Raw genomic sequence first — 21,271 nt, 5'->3', positions numbered from 1 at the left:
ACAGGGAGGGACATCTTCAACTCTAGGTACATGTTTCTACAAACAACCTCAAGTCATCATCATTATTATTATGCCACCGCCATTGCCTCTGCCATCGTCGTCGTCCTCCTCATCATTTATTTGGTTTTGGGTTTTCTGAGACAGAGTTTCTCTGACTATCCCTGGGTGTTCTGGAACTCACTTTGTAGGCCACACTGGCCTTGAACTCACAGAGATCCTCCTGTCTCTGCCTCCTGAGTGCTGGGATTAAAGGGGTGCACCACCAACTCCAGCTCAAGTCCTTATTTTTAAACAGTTATCCTTTAATCAGTAGTATGTATAGGAAGTGGTAGGTTTCATCATGGCATTTACATACATGGCATTTACATTTGTGAATACTGTACAGTTTGCCTGTGTCTGCCTCATAGAACCTGTCCTTGCCTCCTCTTATCTTCCCATTTGGGGTGTTGTTGGGCCAGGGAGAAGCAGAAAGCTATGACTAATGAACTGCAGTGCCACATGGCAAGATTTCCAAGAGACAAAAATAAATAGCTTGAATGTATTAAAGTACAAAAGGAACCAAGAACAACTCTGCCATACAGTGGAGTAAGGAACAAAGAAATAAACAAACGTCAACCCACGGTGGACTCTGAAGATAACCACTGTAACCCAGCTTTGAATTTTTACTGCTTTCTAACCATGATGTGACATCGGTCAACTTTCTTAACCTGTTACCTCATCATCAAGATGGAGACAAAATTACTGATCCTGCCTTTGTCGTGAAAAGTTAGGGAGGAAATTCCCAGCACTGTGTCTGGCACACGATATATGGTCAATAAAACATATATACTATTACGAACAGCTCTACCAAACTAGGCTACAAGACCCAAGCTTTCCCATTCCAGGGGGCTGCCTGAAGTGATCCTGTCCCTTATTCTTACCCACACCAACCACCAATAAACTCGCCCTTTCAAGGCTATGTTCAAAGTCTTCTTAGTTCCCTGGATCCCTTGTTCAGTTCTTCCTCAGAGTGGCCCCTGGTATCCTATCGTAACACATTCTTTAAAGCAGTTGCTTTCAGTCGGGGTAGTGGTGACGTACACCTTTAGCTTCAGCACCAGGGAGGCAGAGGCAGGTGGATCTCTGGAAGTTCAAGGTCAGTCTAATCTACAGAGTGAATTCTGGGACAGGGCTGCACAGAGGAACCCTCTCTCAAAAACAAAACAAAACAAAACAACAAAAATAAAATAAAATAAAATAAGCAGTTGCTTCCATGTTTAAGATCTGTCCTAAAATGACCTGGCTTAGAGCCGGTTGTCCATCCTACCTTTCCCGCCCATGAGAAGCTTGGGGGTGCAGACTTTTGTCTTATCTTCTCTCTATGCCCTTCTACTGAGTCTGTTTCTTTACCATAGTGTGATTTGCGCTGAAGAGAAAAATGCATGGTTATAACAGGATTCAGGGTCGTCCTTCATGTGTCTTTAGGGATTGGCTTGACGCTGAATTCCTGCTGCCCCCTTTAGCCCTGACTCTGAGATAGCATTCAAGAACAAAACCCGAACCCACCCTCCAGCCTGGAACTAAACTCCATGTCTCTAGGACTCCATGAAACAAAGCTCTTCCAGGCTGAGCTGCGGGCCTGTGTGCTTTATAAGGAGGAACAGATACTATGGTCCACTTGAGTTTGAGGCCTCAGGACTGTACTGCACTCTAGTAAGTACAGACCAGCCTGGCTCCCATTCACCCCTTCATTTCTCTTCATACCCTTAAGATGCTCCTGGCTCCTTTACCTCAGCCCCACTTCTGTCCTCAGAAGTCACTTCATTGTCCTGGCTTCTTGTTTTCCTTTCCTTACAGTTATAATTTAATCCCACCACCAAAGAAGCATATCTCCTTTCCTTTCCTTTCCTTTCTCTTTCATTTCTCCCCTTTGCTATCTCTAACCCAAGCTAGCCTCAAACTCCCTATGTATGTCAAGGATGATCTTGAATTTCTGACCCCCCTGTCTCTGTCTCCCACAGGCTGAGGTGATAGACATGCAGGACTGTGCCTACTTTTTCAGGGTGCTTGAGCCCAGGGTCTTGCATGTATCCCAGAAATACTCTTCCCATTGTCCCATTGTCCCATTGATGGGCATGTCCTTCTGGAACCACTGCTCTTTAATAAGGGCTTGATGTCTATAGAAATCCTCCAGGTACCAGAATCCTGGTTGGCATTTAATTTTGTGTGTGTGTGTGTGTGTGTGTATGTGAACTTGTGTTCACAAGTGTATATGGGTATGCAGGTGTGTAAGCTATAGGTCAATCTTGAGTGTTCCGCAGACATTACTCACTTTAATTTTTGGAGACAGGATCATCACTGATTGAAACTCACCCTCGGGCCATGCTGGCTGTCCATGGAGGCTCAGGAACCTGCCAGTCTCTACCTTCCCAGTTCTAAGATAACAGGTGTGTACCGTCATGTCTGCCTTTGTTTTTGTTTTTGTTTTTAATGTGGTGTCTGGGGATTTGAACTCAGATCCTCATGCTTATAGGTAAGCACTTTATAGATTATGTCATACCTTTAGCACTTCAGGTGGATATACATACAAGCATCTGCCCATCAGGTAGAAATTACTTTCCTCTCCCTTTTATAGGAGAAGGCAACCAAGAAGACTTAGGGAATTGCTTCAGAATGTATACAGTAGAGATTGTCCCCCCCCCCCTCTTACCACCAAGCTTTTCAGCTGTATATTGAGGTTTAGTGTCTGTTACTATTGTATTGTATTGTAATGCTAAATTAGGTATCCCAAGGCCTACTGGAAGATGAGGGAATTCTCATGTATGCCAGCTTTTGTTGTACAAACCTTGCTCCTTAATTTAAAACTATCTGTTGAATAAAGATGCCCACAGCTGGAACTATTGGTTGACTAAAGATAGCAGAAAAGAGGTAGGTGACCCTCGGTTCCCAGGCTCGGGTGGGAGGCAGAGACCAAGAAGGAAGAGACAGAAGGAGAAGTCACTGTGACGTAGGCGGGTCCTAAGCCCATAGACATGAGGGCTGGCCTGCTAGAGAAAGAGCGACCTGGACAGAACATGGCAAGTGATAGCTCAGGGTTATTGACATGAAAGAAGACAAAATAGCACAGAGGGTTGCTATCTGCCCAGCTTTGGCGCTCTAAGGCTTTAAGTGCTTTTATTTGGGAACTAAATGATCTAAGTTGGGGTAGAATCCCCCAAATAATGTTTACTGCAACATATACCATCTTTTTGTTTGTTTGTTTGTTTGTTTGTTTGTTTGTTTTCGAGACAGGGTTTCTCTGCATAGCCCTGACTGTCCTGGAACTCACTCTGTAGACCAGGCTGGCCTCGAACTCAGAAATCCGCCTGCCTCTGTCTCCCAAGTGCTGGGATTAAAGGCGTGCGCCACCAAGCCCGATCATATACCATCTTATCTTCGCAAGTATAACCTTTGCAAATGAATGAGCAATGGATTGGTTGAACAGATAAGTGTAATAAGTAATAGTTCATGTTTTAAGTGTGAAGACTCTTCTAGAGTATTAAGTACCCTATCCCACTTTTCTTTTAAAGAAACATTTTAAAATGAAGATTCTAAGCCACAAGTAGCTCATGCCTCTGTCACCCGAGGCCTGCTTTAAATATGGCCAGTGTTTGTTTCTTCGAGTTCTATGGAACTCGGAAGGAAACCACAGAACAGCCACCTCAGGATGGCAGGGTCTGACCTGAGCCCACAAAAGCCAAACGTAGCAAGGCTGGAGTTAAAAGTCACTTGACACTTTGTCTCCAGCTCACCCTGGCACCTTCAAGGCCTTGTCTTTTTTTAACAGCAGAGTGCCAGCCTCGAATTTTTAAAATCTTAGCTCTGAATCTCTTGACTGGTGTGTTTAAGATAGACTTTGCATGTTGCTATTTTGAAGTAGCTGTTTGTCAGAGCCAGAGAGATGGGGAGAGAATCAAAGGGTTCAGTGCAAGGTGCTTGTCTAGGAAGTGCAGCTACCAAATCAAGAAGTTTCTAGATCCTGACAAGCCAAAGTTCCTAGGCCTTTGCTAACAGCACGGGTAGCTGGAGGTCTTTTGTTTGGGGAGCTGCCCTGGGCATGTGCATGAGGTAAGCAGCTTCAGGGCCTCTGCTCACCCACTCCAGTGGTACCACTTTCTCAGTGGTGACTTTCAAAAGAGCTGCAGCTTGTTGTCAATCTTAGGTGGGGCTGAACTGCCCAGCTTGAGGTCCTTTGTTCTAAACCTAGAGCATGGGAGGCTGGGTGGGCCTCTCATTGGACGGGAGCAGATGGTTGTTCAGAGTTGTTGCTTGGGAGTTCTACCTTGGAAACTTCTGGCCGAAATTTTATTTAATTCCAAGAGTCTAATACAAGTCATGTGGTAAAGGGAAGGACGGCACATTATTATTTATTCTGAACTTGCAGAAACTAGTTATAGTGTTTATTTTCAGGCAGGAATTGTGTACTGATGGCGGTAGATGTGGAGGAGGGTGGATGCCCTGTCTGACCTTATGATGCTCCGTAGAAGATGAGACCCTCTAGGGAGAAGATAGGAGAGATGTTTAATACTCCAAATAGATTTTAAAAACTTGTTGAGTGCATATTACTCTTAGCTTCAGAAGATGTTATGTATCTTTAAGAGGAATTTAACTATTATAAATTATTTTGATGACTTAAAAAAAAAAAAAAGGTAGGAGGGCCCCTGGGGCCATGAGAACAGGATGATACAAACAAGAATGGCTTAGTTTTCTTCCCCGCCTCTTCCTCCCCTACTTCCTTTTCCTTTTGAGAGAGGGTCTCATGTGTCCCGACTGACCTGAAGCTCAAGGATAACCTTAAACATCTGACCCGCAGCCTCTGCTTCCCATTGCTGAATTGTGATGGATCTCATTCGTGCTTTTCTCATCACTGGAACAAAACCTCTGACTGGAGCCACTTAAGGAAGGGAATGTTCACTTGCCCCACATTGTGAAAAGCTACGCTGACAGGGGAGGTAAGGTGGTGCAAATGGCCCTAGCTTTGGTTGCAGGACCTCGAGGAGGTGGTTCACCTAGCCTCTACAGTCAGAAGCAGTGACATTCGAGTGCTGGCCTTGATTACGCTCTCTGCCGCTCCTCTGTATTCGGTCAAGGACTCAGCCTGTGCAGTTCACATTCAGGGCAGGCCCTCCCATGCAATGACTACAGATTTATCCAAAGGACATCAGCATTCCAGCCCACGACTTCTGCAAGCCCACATTTGCTGCCGCAGTATCTATATACCAGCAAGACATGTAACCAATGGATGAAATGCAGAAAAAGATGGCATATGTATGACTCCATGTATAAGTAACATATATACATATCTACAAAGAGGCACTGTTCAGCCTTTAAAACATAAGGAAATCTCATCTCTTCCGGCTTTATTTATGTTGCTTCAATGAAACACACCAGCCCAACAACTCAGGACAGGAAGGGTTTATTTGGCAACTTCACAACTGTAGTCCACTATTTCTGGGGAGTTCAGTCAAGAACTCAAGTAGCTGATCACACCATGTCCTTGGTCAAGAGCCGAGAGGCATGAGTGTACCATGCTGTGTACTTGCTCCATCTGGCTTTTTCCTGTCTCATTCAGCTCAGGAGCCTCTGCCTAGGGAATGATGCCACCCACAAAGGGCTGGGTCTCCCCACATCAATTAAAAATGAAGACAATTCCCCACACACATGCCCACAGACAAACCTAATCTGGGCAGTTCCTCAAATGAGACTGTCTTCTTGGCTGTTCCTAGGTTGTGTCAAGTTGACAGTTAAAGCTAAGGAGGACTTCATCTTTCTTGACAACCAGGGTAGACCAGGAAAACATGATGCTAAGCAATGTAAGTACTACTTGGCTCTTCATACTTTGGATGTCCTAGAAAGGGGTCAGATGCCCATCCACACAGTCTGTCTGCACTGACTCCCTGGAGTGTGAGTCAACTAAGAATCACCCCTGTTTCACAGTTCAAGGATCTCTAAGAACTCTGAAGAACCCATGACTATGCATAGGGTGGGATGGTGAGTCCCAGGGCTCAGAATGTCGGTAGCTCTAGATAAGCATTCAGTCTTCTGTTTATAGTGTGTGTGGATGCCCCTTCACTGGCCTTGAAGTGCAGAGGCAGGTCCAGCTCACCCAGGTTCTACACGGTCCTGGTGAAGAGGTTATCACAGCATTGTAGGCACCTACAGCTGATCTTTCTCCAGTGCTAACACCAAATCCTCCCTTCTTCCCTCTTCTTTATCTCCCATGTCTCCACTGTCGAAGAGCCAGGGGGACTCCAGTGTCACGGAATGGGTGTTAGAATGTAGCTTGTTGTTGATCCTGCATATTGAAATCCCTCCTTAAAGAGATGATAAATTCTAAAGTGAGAAAGGATGCCAAGCTGGCCTACATAAAGCAGGGGCTTAAGGGAAGGGCAGGAGATGTCACCAGAGATAACCTGCAACCTGTTTAACCACAGCTATGTGCCCAGGGTCTTCTGGCATCTCCATGAATGACTAACTCTGCCTTCTTTGGTACCTCTTAAGGGCTATTTCCAGTACAAAATGCCCAATCTAACACCTAGCTGGCCCTCAGCTCACCCACTACCCAAGCATATGCAAACAAGATGTATTACTTCTGTATCCACAGGCTTAACTCCCTTCTCTCCCCGCTTTTTAAACCCTGCTCTGGTCTCTGGCCTTTGGCTTCATCTTTAATTCAACTTCTCATACATGAGAAACCTTTATATGTTTAATAAAGTAAAAATAAGTAGCATGGAACACAAGCACAGAAAACCTGCATTATTCTTCGATGGTCCCCCCTCCTAGGGAGGCAGGGAAACTTCTGTGGAGTGATATCCTGTAGACAGCTGTGACAGAGGCTGCTAGCTGTCCCCGATATCCTCAGTGTCCCCTCACTTACTCCATCAGTTCCGTTTCTTAGGGACAGTAGATTGTGTAGAAAGACTTTCCCTCTACCCTCTGAGTGTTTGATACCCAAGTGCATGAGGTGACTGCTAAGAGACAGATTGGCAGCTGAGACAGAACTCATGGCTCATGGTTGTCACAGGAATGGAAGTCAGTACCTAGAGAACCAGAGGGATTTAGAAACTTCAAAACCTTCGTACTTAGGCAGGTGTGGTGGCAGACATCTTTATTCATCCCAGCACTTGGTAGACAGAGGTAGGCAGACCTTTGAGTTTGAGGCCGTGCTGGTCTACAGAGTGAATTCCAGGACAACCAAGGCTACACAGAGAAACCCTGTCCCAAGAAACCAAAAGAAACTTTCATATTTGTGTGTGTATGTGTGTATAGTATGTATATATGCATGTATATGATATGTAAGCATGTATGATATAAGGGGGAGTGGGTTTGTATATGTATGGATGGATATGGATATGTGACTATGTACATATGGATATGTGTGTGTACATATGTACATGCACATATGATATGTAGGTAGTGGGGGAATGGGTGGGTGGTATGGTATTTATATGTGTGTGCTGCAGGGGGAATGTATGTATGTATACATATGTATGTGCCTATTTTTTGTGTAGTGTGCATATGTATGTATGTATTTTGTTTATGTGTGTTGTATGTATGTGTACAGTGTGTGTGAGATAGTGTATGTGAAGCAACATGAGCAGTGTGTGTGAGGTGGTGAGCAGTGTGTGTGAGGTGGTGTGCAGTGTGTGAGGCTGTGTGCACTGTGTGTGAGGCGGTGTGCAGTGTGTTTAAGGCAGTGCACAGTATGAAGCAGGGTGCAGGATATATGGCACTGTGCCATGTGCAGTGTGAGGCAGTGTGCAGTGTGAGGCAGTGTGCAGTGTGAGGCAGTGTGCAGTGAGTAGCCCTGTGCAGTGTGAGATAGTGTACAATATGTGAGGCAGTGTGTAGTTTGAGGCAATGTGAGGCAGTGTGAGGCAGTGTGCAGTGTAAGGCCCTGTGCAGTGTGTGAGGCCCTGTACAGTGTGAAACAGTGGATTTGGGCCCCTTTTCCAAGCCTCTGTGCTTGGGTAGAAGAAATAGGGACAGGCCCTCCCTGAACCCACTGTTGTCAGTACATCAGAGCAGAGGGCTTCCTGAACACCTCCATCCATCTGTAGCATCTTTAAACATCCTGGGAGAAGACTCTCATGCCTACCTACAGGCTGGTCATCATGGCGTTTATAGGACCGGCTGTCTCCACGGGAGCTATCTGGTCAGCCTTCAGAGAGCAGCATTCGAAGGGGGTCTGTCCCTGCAAAGGTGAGAGAGGCCTTGGGCAGATAAAAGACTAGAGTTTCCATGGGGGCTTTTAAGTTTCTGAGGTGGGTGCTTCCTGTTTGCTTGGCATAGCCCTTCTGTGGCTGCTGCGGAGGGTGGGCTGGGCTAATTGCCAATTTGTGTGTGAAGTAGGAAGGTTGGCCTTCTTTCATCTCGAGCTTTTATTTCTTATGTGTGCTGCCCTGATAAACCTGCTCATCATCGCTTTCTCTGGATGGGTCCTGTAGCCTTCATGGCCTCCTGTGTTCCTGTCGAAAGTCTTATTCACGCACTTGTGTGCACTTCTTGATTATAAACAATTTTTTTTTTTTTTTTTACCACTTCTCTGCCTTTGGCTTACTTCAAACTCCACCACCGGGCTGCATAAAACAAAACCAAACCACCTTGAATGTCAGGAATCAAAAGCCGGTGCAGAAGAAATGGAGACTATGCAGTGGCTTGCATGATTCAGAGAGAGGCCTGTTTACGGAGTGAGTGACTAGTGGTTGGCAGGGCCAGTAATCATGGAGACCAAGCTGACCCCTAAGTTCTAGAGCAGGAAAAGGCTAAACTGGGAAACTGAGGGCCGGGAGATGGCTCAGCCTATAAAGTACATTGCAGTCATGGGGACCTGAGTTCAATTTCCAGAACTCAGTTGATAAACCAATAAGTAATGTAAAAACTCTGGCATGGTAGGGCATACCATGAGCTAGGGAGGGGGAAACAGGCAGATAGGTTCCTGGGGCTTTCATGGTGGATTCAAGGCTGGTGAGAAACTGTATCTATAAAATAAAATAAAATAGGGCATGGCACCCAAAGAATGACAGAGTGTATTCTCTGGCTTCACACACACATAAGAGACAATCCGAATAAGCATGCTATTTCACTATATGAAGGCCAGTGCTGAAGAGGCTGCGGCAGGAAATGAATCTGGCGCTTCCTAAGGGTAGGAAGGGCTATTCGGAGTGGGGGAGTGGGAGAGTGTTTGCCTAGGGAGTACAAGGCCCAGGTTCGATTCCCAGCACCGAGAGGAGTGAAGGGAGTAGTGGGAAAAAGAATGCAGCCTAGGGGGGGCTGATAACGTACAATATCTCTCCTAAACTATACGGCGCAATGATGCGGATAACTGAAACCGAAACAAACAAGTGTATCTGTCCACAGCCAGGGCACAGATCCCGGCTACCCCCGGCTGAGGAGCCTGAGGAGCTCCCTGTCTTTTTCTGCTTTTCTCCTGAGTCTGGTCTCCTGTCATCCTCCCCACCCCCAGCCCCACCCCCACCCCGGGAGAAAGCACTTGGGAAATAAGAGATTTAAGATGTGATATCTGTAAACGTGTCCTTCACCTTTGCTGACCTGTAGCTGTTTCTCCGGGCCAGGAATCCTAAACTGGAAACCACGCTAGGCTCAGAAATCCCTCCAATCATCTCCCCCTCCCCTCCTTCCCCTTCCCCCTCCACCCCCCCNTCAGCTGGGGCTCCTCTGCTTGGAGATTTTGGCCTAGATAGTCTCATCTTGAGTTGCCACTGCTGCCCCAGCACATCTGATACCATCTTGGACAAAACTGTCCCCACCCCACCCCACCACCACCACCACCACAACCACCACCACCACCACCACCCGTAGTTTTACTGCTCTGAGCCTTGGCTGTGTTAACCTTTGCTTTTCATTTTGGAAGCGCAGGGATTTTTCCCTCTGGCTCTAGTACTTAGTGGAGCTGTGTTTTCTTAGACCCATTCTTGGTAGAGACTTCTTCGATAGGGCATTTAATTATGAAAAAAAATTAAAAGCAATTTTTCAATTCCCTGTTCTTTCTGTCTATAATTTCATTGAGATGCTTAGTCTTCTGGTTTTTGTTTTTGTAACAGAGCTGAGGACTTAGACCCAGGGCCTCAGGCATGCTGGGCAAACATTCTACCACAGGGGCTGTGTACCTCAACCTTGTGGGGGCTCTTACATCTCTGATTTTCAGGGAATCTTCTTCATTTTCCTGCTGGTCCCTCCCAAGCACTGGATTCCAAGTTAGCTTCAACATGCCTGCTTTTCCTTGCTTTGTTCAGTCAGACACACACACACACACACACACACACACACACACACTCCTGGGTTCTAACCTCCCAGATTTCATTCATAAATGGAGAACTCCCCTTACAGCAATGTCAGCAATGCCATCTAGCTTCTCTCTTCATTCCAAAGGACTGCTTCTAGCATCCTCTGTAGGTCAGCAAGGCTAAATGAATGGGGCTTAGTGGTGTGTGTGTGTGTGTGTGTGTGTGTGTGTGTGTGTGAAGTCATGAGCTTAAAAGAGACTTGGTGAGGGGCACAGGGGAGTTGGAGGGATGGAAATAATGTAAATACGGTATTCATGTATGAATCACTAAAATAAATTTTAATTTAAAAAGTTAAAATGAAAACGTACGTCGGCGAATAAAGATGTCTCCTCTTTCTTCCCCTTTGTTGGAATGCGGCCTTTGCAACTGAGACAGGTCACCGGACAGAGGAAGACCAGGAGCCTTGCTTACTTACCCAGACTGACTTGGTTCTGATGACACCTTATACAAGAACTCAGGAAACAGCACCCTGCAGGCCCCTGTGCGTCCTCAGATGGGAGGCCTTTCGGGCTCTCTCCCATCTCATTTCCTCCCAACTCACCCGGTCCCCGACAGTGAACCACAAACCAAACTCCAATTCCCCAAGGCTAGTCATAAGAGCCAGAACTGTTCTACCTGCAAACCTGACCCATTCTCTCCCTGGCCCATAAAGTTCCACTCCCCAGGACCCTCCCATGCCCCAGAGCAAGGGAAGGTGGCTTCACTGGAAAGCCAGGAGGAATCTGGAAAGACAGGCCTGGCGGGCTTTTCCCTGGAACCTGTACCTGGAAAGTGTGAACCGTGAGCCACCGGTCCCCTCTCCAGGGTACGGAAGTGGACGCAGGAATAGACAGTTTTCCTTGAGTCTTAATCTCTGAAGGCTCTTGGGCCACATTGAACTTTTGTTCAACACACTAGGTTTTCCCGGGCTGGCCTGTCCTTCCTTGTAGGAGTGTCCTTGGGACCCACATGGTGGGAGAGGTCACCATACACTAACCCCTCAGCACTAGGAAAGTGCAGAGCCGGGTTCTAAGAGAAGCCTGAGCTCCCTCTGTTGCCGGTCCTGGGTGTCACCCCTGGTCCTCCCACCTCACATCCGTAAGCAGAACAAGTCTCTGAGAGAGTTTGCAGAGCTAATACTCTCTCCACTCCAGTTTACTGCCGTGGGTTTCATACTTTTTAACTGTCAATTGTCAATCTCTCTCTATTATTATTATTATTATTATTATTATTGTCATTATTATTATTTTATTTTATTTTTTACCTCTATTTTTGTCCTTGCTACCTAGCTCAGTCTCAGTTTCTTCCTGAGAAAAGTAGGTGAATGGACTGGCGATGGGGCTGGCGATGGGGCTCAGTTGGTGAAGCGCTTGCTTGCCTTGTCAGCACTTGAGTATGAGTCCCTGGAACTCTTTTTTTGTAAAAATCCAGACATGGAAGTCCCTGAGAAATGACTCAGTGGCTACAAACATGTGCCTCACATGTTGGGTTCAATCTCTGAAACCCACAGTGAAAACAGAAAACTAACTCCTGAGAGTTGTCCTTTGTCCTCCACATGTGTGCCTGAGACACGTGTGTGCCCGAGACACGTGTGAGCCCATGCTCATACTTACTCCAAACACAATAAAAAAAATTGAAAAGGCATGATGGTTCCCTATGTAATCACCAGGGCCGATTCCTGGGGCTCTCCCTCCAGCCGGCCTAGACAAACTGTCAAGCTCCAAGACTGTGAGAGACCCTGTCTCACAGATAAGGATTGACAATTGACTTGACTTTCTGGCACACCCATAGACACTGCCCCCCCCCCACATACTCAAAAGTAGGGACATACTGCCTCCCCAACTTCACCTGCACTGGTAAGTCGGAGGAAAATGGTTGGCAGCGCCCGAGGTCGGAGGCACTGTCTCCCCAGGCTCCTTTCCTAGAGGCCCGAGGTTGGGGCGGGAGGGTCTTGAACGCTGTGCCTCCAGCCAGTGCAGTTACATTCACAAAAGTGAAAGTAACTTTAAACCCAGTGAGATGAAAACATCTGGTTGAAAACAGCCCAGTAACTAAGTTCTCACCTCAACAACTATTACAAGCTAAACCAGAGAGAAGTTTCCTCAACCTGCAGGCCGGCAGCAGGCCTAGAACAGCAGCAGCAACTCTCCACACAGCCCAGGGAAGGTGTGAGACTGGAGTGTGTGAGGCCTTAGACCTAGGAATGTCTGCTTGACACCCCTCTTCTGCCTCCCTGCACCCCACTTTCTTCTATTTTTGTAACCTACAGAGGAACAGGAAGAGGCCTTTCTGACTGTGTTTTTGAGCACTATGGTTCTGCCGGGGTTCTAGGTGCTGATGATGCTGAACTTGCCACAGAGAAGGCGCGCAAACCCCCCCCCCCCCCGCAAGTCAGAGGTTCCAGGCTGTCAGGGGGTGAGAGGATCTTCGGCTCTGTTGATAGGACACACACATCCACGCTTAAAAAATGACTCCAAGATCCTTTAACCAGTGAAGGAGACAACAGCCAGGGCCAAGTTTGCAAGGGTGTCAGGTTCCAACCTGTCCACTGCAGCTTTTTCTGGGGCACAGCTCTCCCCATGGGGAGCTGGCTTTCCCTTGCAGAGGCCAGGATAACCCTTGGAGACACACGGATCAGGCAGGCCCCCAAATGGTAAATCTGGTGGCTGTGGCTAAGTTCACTGCTCAGTGGTTTGAAAATGGACACAATTTCAAATGGGTCTCTCCGTGCCTGGCTTCTAGCTCTCCACCGTGTCGGCTCCAGAGCGCTACTGGTTTGCTTGCAGTCTCCTTTCCAGTAACCACTCTGGTCACTTCTCTAGTTCTCATACTTAGCTTCCAGTTCATTTTGGGGGCATGCAGAGCTCTCTCTCTCTCTCTCTCTCTCTCTCTCTCTCTCTCTCTCTCTCTCTCTCTCTCTCTGTGTGAAGGTCAGAGGAAAACTTGCTGGAGTGAGTTCTCTCCTTTCACCTTGTGGATCCCAGGGAGCAAACGCAAGTCAACAGACTTTGCAGTATCAGACGAGCCCTCTCACCAGCCTCATTGTTGGTTTCCTTTCACTGATTAGTTTTACCCTGGGTTTACTATATTTTGAGAAGAGAAACATAGTTAAGATTTAAATTTTAGATACACATAGTTTAATGTAACTACATCTCACATAACCTCCCGCATTATGATAGTGTACATGTAAGGCAAAATGTTGCCATTTTATCTCAGATTCCAGGGTGCAGGCTCACACAGATACATTCCCCTTTCTGAAATCAAGGTGAGACTGAGGGTCTTTATTTTGTCTGGTGAGGCTTGTTAGCTCTCTGTGTCTCTACCTCTGTCTCTCTCTTTCTTTCCCTCTCATTTTTTTTTTTTTGAATACTTCCCCAACAGTGGACATTTCTTTAAGCCAAGGGAAGATTTAAAATGTAGCCAGCAGGTTAGTTTTCATTTTGACCCAGCATAAGAGGTTCCTTGGGAGAGCAGACACTGACTAGCAACAGGGCGAGTGACGCTTGCTTGCTTTGTTTTAAAATCTGTTCCTTCTACCAGAGAGTGACCAGCAGGCTGGGATAACCTGAGCTCACTCACAGCTCCCTACCTAGAAGTGGTGAGGTAGAAAGCCAGGACTTAGGTTCATGAATTGTATTTCTACAGAGGACCTCAGACAGCAAGTATTTTGTGAATGAATGTTAGTGTATAAATGACTGGTCAAGAGGTTCTAGAACAGAGCTTTGAGAGCGTGACTTTCTCCATGTCTTAATTCCACTGCAGAGCACACATACTGGCAATAACAGTTGTGACAGGGGCAGAGCCGTGTAAGAGGAAAACTAACACATTATACAGAGACTGGATGCCTACAATACTTCATCGATTTCCCCTTTGAAAATAGCTTTTAGAAGTTTACAGGCAGGCAGGGTGGTTGGGAGACAGAGGCAAGAAGATCTCAGTAAGTTCAAAGCCAGCCTGATCTATTAAAGTCCAGGACACCCAGGGCTATACAGAGGGACCCTGTCTCAAAAATTCAAAACAAAAACAAAAACAAAACAAAAAACCCAAAAAGCTTAAGAACTTTTATATTCCAAACCCAGATAGCCAGCTGCTCCTTGCATGCGCGAATGAGGCTTTGGCATCACTGCCTTTACACAGACAGGACGATCCCCATCTTTCACATCCTCGTGTCTCTGAAATAAGATGCCTTTTAAAGTCAATGGCATTTCATGGCAGCTTTCCTCCAGAGGGACATGGAAGATCTAGAAGGTTTGAAGATAAATAGTTTATGTATGACAAACCTGAGCAATGTTAATATTTTTCAAATCTTTTTACTAATATTTTTGGTTAGCATTAATATAGAACGTGCTTCACTGGAATAAAGTTTACACATGTTTTTCATTATACTTCATGTTTACCCTAACCCTCTTGCTGATATCCTTCTTTTCCCCCAGGTGTCTCTCCTTTTGTGACACAGGTACTCCATAACTTTTCTTTTACCCCACCCTCTCTCTTTGGTCCTCTTCTCTCCTGGCAGCCTTTCTACATGTGTGTGTGTGTGCGTACGCGTGTGTGTGTGGGTGTATGTATGTGTACATCTATGGTGATGTGTGTAATACCTGTGATGTGTGTGGTATGTGTGTGTGTGTGTGTGTGTGTGTGTATGATACACCTATTACCCCAGCATTAGTGAGCCTAAGGCAGGATGATCAAGTGGAGTGTTGGTGTATTAGTTTGCTTTCTATTACTGTGATAAAATACTTCAACCAATAGTAAGTTTAGGAAGAAAAGGGTTAACTCAGCTTACCCATTTCACAGTTCACCACTGAGGAAAGCCAGGGGAGGAATTCAAGCAGGGCAGGAAGCTGGGGGCAAGAATCAAAGCAGAGAGCAGAAGGTTGGCGGAGGGAGGAACAGTGCTTGCAGACTTGTTGGCAGGGTTTGCTCAGCTTGCTTTCTCCTATGATCCAGGACCACCTGCCTCGGGGGTGGCCCCACCCCCAGTGGCCTGAGCCCTCAAATGTCAATCATTAATCAAGAAAATGTCCCCCAGACATGCACCCAGGGCAATCTTAGGAAGGGATCTTGCAATCAACAGTCCTTCCTCCCGGGTGACTCTAGTTTGTTTCCAATTGACAAAAGAGTAACCAGGCCAGCCAGCTACACAGGGAGACATCATCTCAAAAGAACAGATAAGCAGACGGGGCTTGTGATTGTATCTGCCGAGTCACGTTCTACAGCACACTTAAGGCATGATCAAATAAATTATCTTTTCCCTAATGATGGACATTTGGGCTGCTTCTAGTTCTTTCTGCTCCATGAGTTAGAAATGAGATTCTTCAAAGCTGGGCTTGATAGAATACATCTGTAACCACCCTCAGACAATTGGCAAGCTGAGAGAAGAGAATCAGGAGCCCTAATGGCCTATGCAACGAAATCTCATAGAATGAAACAAAACAAAGAATTTCAAATTGGCTATGATCCACCAGCACATAAGAGACTCCAGGAAGATCCTTCAAGGTCATATGGACCACACACTGATACCTTATCTAAAAAATGTAACATAAATAAGTTCTAGGATGTAAAGTTTACTTATTTAAAATCTGTCTGTAATTTCAGCTTGAATTTATTGTTGCTTTAAGCTTTCTAACTGAAGTCTGTTATGTGTCAAAGGTGGTTTTTTGGCTCCCCAGAGGGAAAGCCCTTTCTATTTGATTGACACCCACTTCTTTACCAGAGATCATAAGAACACCAAATTTACTCTTTATAAATGTCACCTTTGAGATTTTTGAGGCAGTTTGTGAGGCATTAGTCAACCAACCAACTTCACTTCTTAAACCCTTGATGTATTTTCAAAGACTTTCTGTGCTTGAAATGCCACACGAGCCCACCAAGTTTCACCTGTCAGTCACCTGGTGTTGGAGAGATGACATTAGTGTGGACTTTAAGGAATGGCCTGCAACATGTGCCAACAGCCTAAGAGGGACACTCCCATCTTGTCAACAGTGACACAAAGGAATTTGTTATAAGTAAATTAAATGTATCCACAAAATGAAGTAACAAGGTACTAACTGCAGTTAAGTTTCTATCAGTAGATATGTAGAAGCCAAGAATGTTGCCTTGTACCTATACACCCAGAACTTGGCAGGCTTGGAAGGTCAGGAGTTCAAGGTTAGCCTCGACTTCTAGTGAGTTTGAGTTTGAGACTGACCGGGGGGCTGGAGAGATGGCTCAGAGGTTAAGCATGATGACTGGCTTGCCAGAGGACTCAAGTCCAACCCCTAGCATCACGGATTCTAACCACCTGTAATTCCAGCTCCAGGGCATCGGACACCCTCTCCTGGCCTTCACAGGCATGAATGTGGTGTGCAGACATACATGCAGGCAAAATACTCACTCACATAAAATAAATAATAATTTTGTTAAAAAAAAAAAAAAAAGAGCCTAACGTGGGTTACACCAGGCTGTTTCAAGAACAAACAAAGCCAAGCAAATAAACATCCAAAACCATAGGGAGGAAATGAGAACCACTCAAAACTGTGTAATGAGAATTTATAAATCCAGGGTAGGTTTTTATTTATGGTGTGTGTGTGTGTGTGTGTGTGTGTGTGTGTGTGTGTTTAGATGAAGGAAATGGGATAAAGGATTGTCTGAAGGCTATGATTGGTTGCATTCCCTACAGTCATGTGGTGTGTGTGTGTGTGTGTGTGTGTGAGAGAGAGAGAGAGAGAGAGAGAGAGAGAGAGAGAGAGAGAGAGAGAGAGAGAACACGTGCTGGGGAGGCTTAAGAGCCTCGGCCTGAGTGGGGAGGTCAGAGCGCAGCCTAGCGGACTTCGCTGTCCTTCTGCCTCTGCAAGGCTCTGAGAATGGAACTGAGGCCATCAAGCTGACTCAACAAGTGCCAGTGTCTGCTGAGTCATCTCTCAGGCCCAGAATGTTTTCTTCAAAAAAGTATATTCGTGGAAAAATATCTGAACAGGAGCAATCAAGCCCTTGGCAGTCAAATGTGCATCTTACAGATTACTTAATTTTCCTCTCTTTGTCTGATATCTTTCTAAGTTTTTGCTTGATTTAGGACCCTGGGACGAGGGACTGAGGTGCATATTTTACACACCTCAGCAGACCTGGCCTTCAGGGTCTCCCAGCATCCCTCTGTCCCTTCCCAGTATACCCAACCCCAACTCTGGACTTTCCAGCCCAGGGGCTGGGCTGCCCTCCCCCCAGAGGCTCCTCCCTGTATAATGGAGACGTTTTGGTCTCATCTTCTCATTCTCTCCCTGAGAGTCTGCCCTTTTGCTCTTTCTCTCCCCCTAACCATGGCGACTCCTCTGGCCTCAATTCTTTAGGCCAGTAAACTCGCCTGAGAGCAGCTTCTCAATAAACCCGCCTTTAATCTAATCTAATCTGGTTTGAATTGGTTTATTTCACTGATAGCCGAGAAAAAAACCCATCAGCTTTATGTTATAAACAAATATTATCATCTTTATAACAAAACGCACTGTCAGCATACTCCCTTTCTTTCTCTCCCTTGGTGGCTTTGATAGCCCTTTCTTGAGTCTTCAAAGAACAGGGGCATTCACCTGGTTAAGGCTTGAACCTCAGCTTACTGTGAGTCTCTATCAGCTTTCAAAGGTGGGGGCTGTGACACACAAACAGAGCCCACTGCATGCTGTCGGCCCCTTAGCGGCTGATGACATTCAACTCCACAGAACTTCCCTCAAAAGAAAATGTTACTTTACAAGTCTACTGCTCATAGAGACCATTTGTTTACCATTATTTCACGGCCTTACCTAACCTTACCTCACAGGAAGTGCACCAGGACATGGGGCTTAAGGTTCTCCAGGTTGAAAGCATGGATTCTAGGGAGGGTCTGTAAACTCCTAGAGTTTTAGTCAAGGAAGGAAGCTTGGGAAAATCACAGGATAAGGCCATGTGTAACAATCCACATCTGTAATCCCAGAACTGCAGAGGCTGAGAGGTGTGAGTTCAAAGCCAGCCTGTGCTAAAAGTGTGAGACTCTGTGTGTGTGTGTGTGTGTGTGTGTGTGTGTGTGTCTGTCTGTCTGTCTGTCTGTCCCAGGACATGAAAACAGCCTGGAATAAGGTAAACAGCCTGGAATAGGGAGGAGAAAGGAGGATGGGGAGACGGGGAGCGAACGGGACTCCAGTGAATACAATTAAAACACATGATTTTAAAGTCATCATTTATAGAGCCCAACACCATGTACAAAGAAATAATGTGCCAATAAAAAAAGAAAGCAAAACCTAAGAAATAACAATAACAAAACCCCAAATCCAACGTGGATGGGTCTAGAGTCTGAAGATTTCCCAGAGGCACTCAGCCACTAGCCAGGATGTCATGCCAGGCTCTCCGCTCCTGGCTTTGTGAGCACAGGGCACAGACACCTCTTGTGTGGAACTCAAACACTAGAGATGAGGCAGAGCCTCGGCGAGAGCTCTAGGGACCAGAAGGCGGCTTTGGTCAATGCTGGAGAGAAGGTAAGGGAAGGGGCCTGCCTTGTGCCGCTCCCTCTGCATTCCAGACAAACAATAGCTTTGGAAGAGGTGTGAATGACACCCCACCCCCACCATTAACCTCAAAGAGGTGTTAATTTCACAGTCAAACTGAAGACCATTTAAATTCAGGCAGTGACACAAAAACAACCATTTATTTGGAAGCAAAAGAACAATTTGTCTCTTTTCTTGTGCATGGCTGCCCGTTAATTTCTCAAGAATAAAACTTCTTCAAACAGATTCGCCTGGATCCAACTTACTTAAGACCCCTCAACAACAAGAAAGGCGACTTCCTTTCTCTATGGGGAAGTCGGCGAGGAAGAATGGAAGCCGCCACGTCTGGAACCAAATCCAAGGCGCAACTCGACGTGTTGCGTAAGAGGCCCCGTGACACTCGTGGATGGGACGACACTGTTTCTCTCACGTTGCCTACTTTGTTATTTGGTTTGGGGTGGTTTCTTTATTTTGTGGTTTCGACCTGGGGAGTGGCTGCCATTGGATGGTCCTGCAACGATGACGGGGAAGATAGGAATGTCCGATCTGTTCCGGGACCTTTGGCAGCATTCCGTTCCATCTCTCCTCTAGGTGACCGCGCACATCCCTCTCCCCACCCCTCTCATCACTACTCAATAGTCTCCACAAGTCGCAACTCACCACAGGTGGGATTTCTAATCCAAGCAACGATGTCACCTTGAAAAGCAACACCATCCTAGCCCTCAAAGGCACCCCCAAACCTTTCCTGGCGGGAGACCTCACACTTCATGGTTATGGATTCCTGACCTTAACCACACCGTCTACAAAAAAGGAAATCAATCAAACAAACAATCAAACAAGAATATTAGTCTTTGGGAGAAATCACGGCAATAGAAACAGATTGATGTTTCCACTCTCCTCCCTGTCGACTGTATTTCTACTCCATGTCCCTTGCATTTCACCCCCATGGACCTCTGTAACCTAACTACGTTTTCATATTTGCTAAGGGTCCAGTGTAGTAGTAATACTTCTGAATTGTAACCCAGCATATGGCTCTGGCTGTCCTGACACTCAGGTGAATATTTACTGTCACCAGAATCGAGTTTATCAGCAATATACCTTCCAAGGCTTTGCACATAGAGCAGGAGTTTATCAATATACCTTCCAAGGCTATGCACATGGAGCAGGAGTTTATCAATATACCTTCCAAGGCTTTGCACATAGAGCAGGAATATACTTCAAAATGAATCAATCAAGGTTGTAGTTTGATTGGTAGCATGTTTTCCTACCGTGCACAATCTTAGGTTTAACCTCCAGCATTGCTTAAGTCAAATGTGGTTACACAGGCCTGGCATCCTAAAATTCCTGTCACAGGGCCACTTAGAGCTCAGCCTGAGGTTCATAAGACCCTACACCTATCCATGAGACCAGATAAAAGATAGGAATAAACTAAATACAATGAACTGCGATCCTCTGAAACCACAAGTGAAGCTGACTTCTTAAGTTGTTTCTGTCGGGCATTTTATCACAGAGATCTCAACTCCACTCCAAGCACGCTCTCACTTCAGAGCCTTCATGCCTCAGTCCCCCTCCCTCCCCCTCCCCCCCAGAGGTGTCCCTCTCTCTGAAGAACCCACCTGCTTCCTTCAAATCTTCATTCCAATGTTATCTTCCCAATAGAAGTTCCTCTGGCCTGGCTGCAGCTGTGACTCTTCTGTGTACATTGTTACTTAATTTCCCCTTATTACATTTATCAAGTACTATGCCAGAATGCAGACTTCACCAAGGAAGGGCTTACCATCTACTTTGCTTGCTGCTAACTCTCTAGAGACTAGAATGGACATAGGGTAGTGTCCTGGTGGTATTGATTAATTGTTAACAAATAAGAATGAATGAGGACATAGAGATATCTAGTGGAAGAATTAGGAACCAAATCTTAGAGGTTGCCGGTCTCTAGCCCTATCCTTTAAAGGAGCCTCAATTAGGCTGTGCATTAGAACCACCTGGGAGATGGCTGTTCTTGTCAAAATGTAGGTCCTTGGATTTCATGCTGGACTTAAATATATCATGATGTATATAGTGTTTGGAAGATGGTATAAAGAATTCCCCTGACTCCACCATAGACAGAAGATCTGGCAACCAAAGACTGCCGGGCAAGAGGGAGAGCTCATCATTGCCGTGGATGAGCTTGCTAATTGTTTATCCAGTACCAAGCCATCAGCCCTGCAATCGTGTACATACAAGCAGCAGTAAATGGACTCAGCAGATGCTTTTATATTTCTATACACGTATATGTAAAACAACAGCAGTTACAACAATAATCATAATATAAAAAGAGGCCATCTGTATGGAGAGAAAGAGGAAGAGAAGACACAGGAGGGGTTGGACAGAGGAAAGGGAAGGAAGAAAATGATGTGATTATATATATATATATATATATATATATATATATATATATATATATTTGGTTTTTCGAGACAGGGTTTCTCTGTATAGCCCTGG

The sequence above is a fragment of the Mus pahari genome, chromosome 10, assembly GCF_900095145.1.
Source record: "Mus pahari chromosome 10, PAHARI_EIJ_v1.1, whole genome shotgun sequence".
NCBI classification, from domain to species: domain Eukaryota; kingdom Metazoa; phylum Chordata; class Mammalia; order Rodentia; family Muridae; genus Mus; species Mus pahari.
This window is presented reverse-complemented; position numbering follows the sequence as displayed.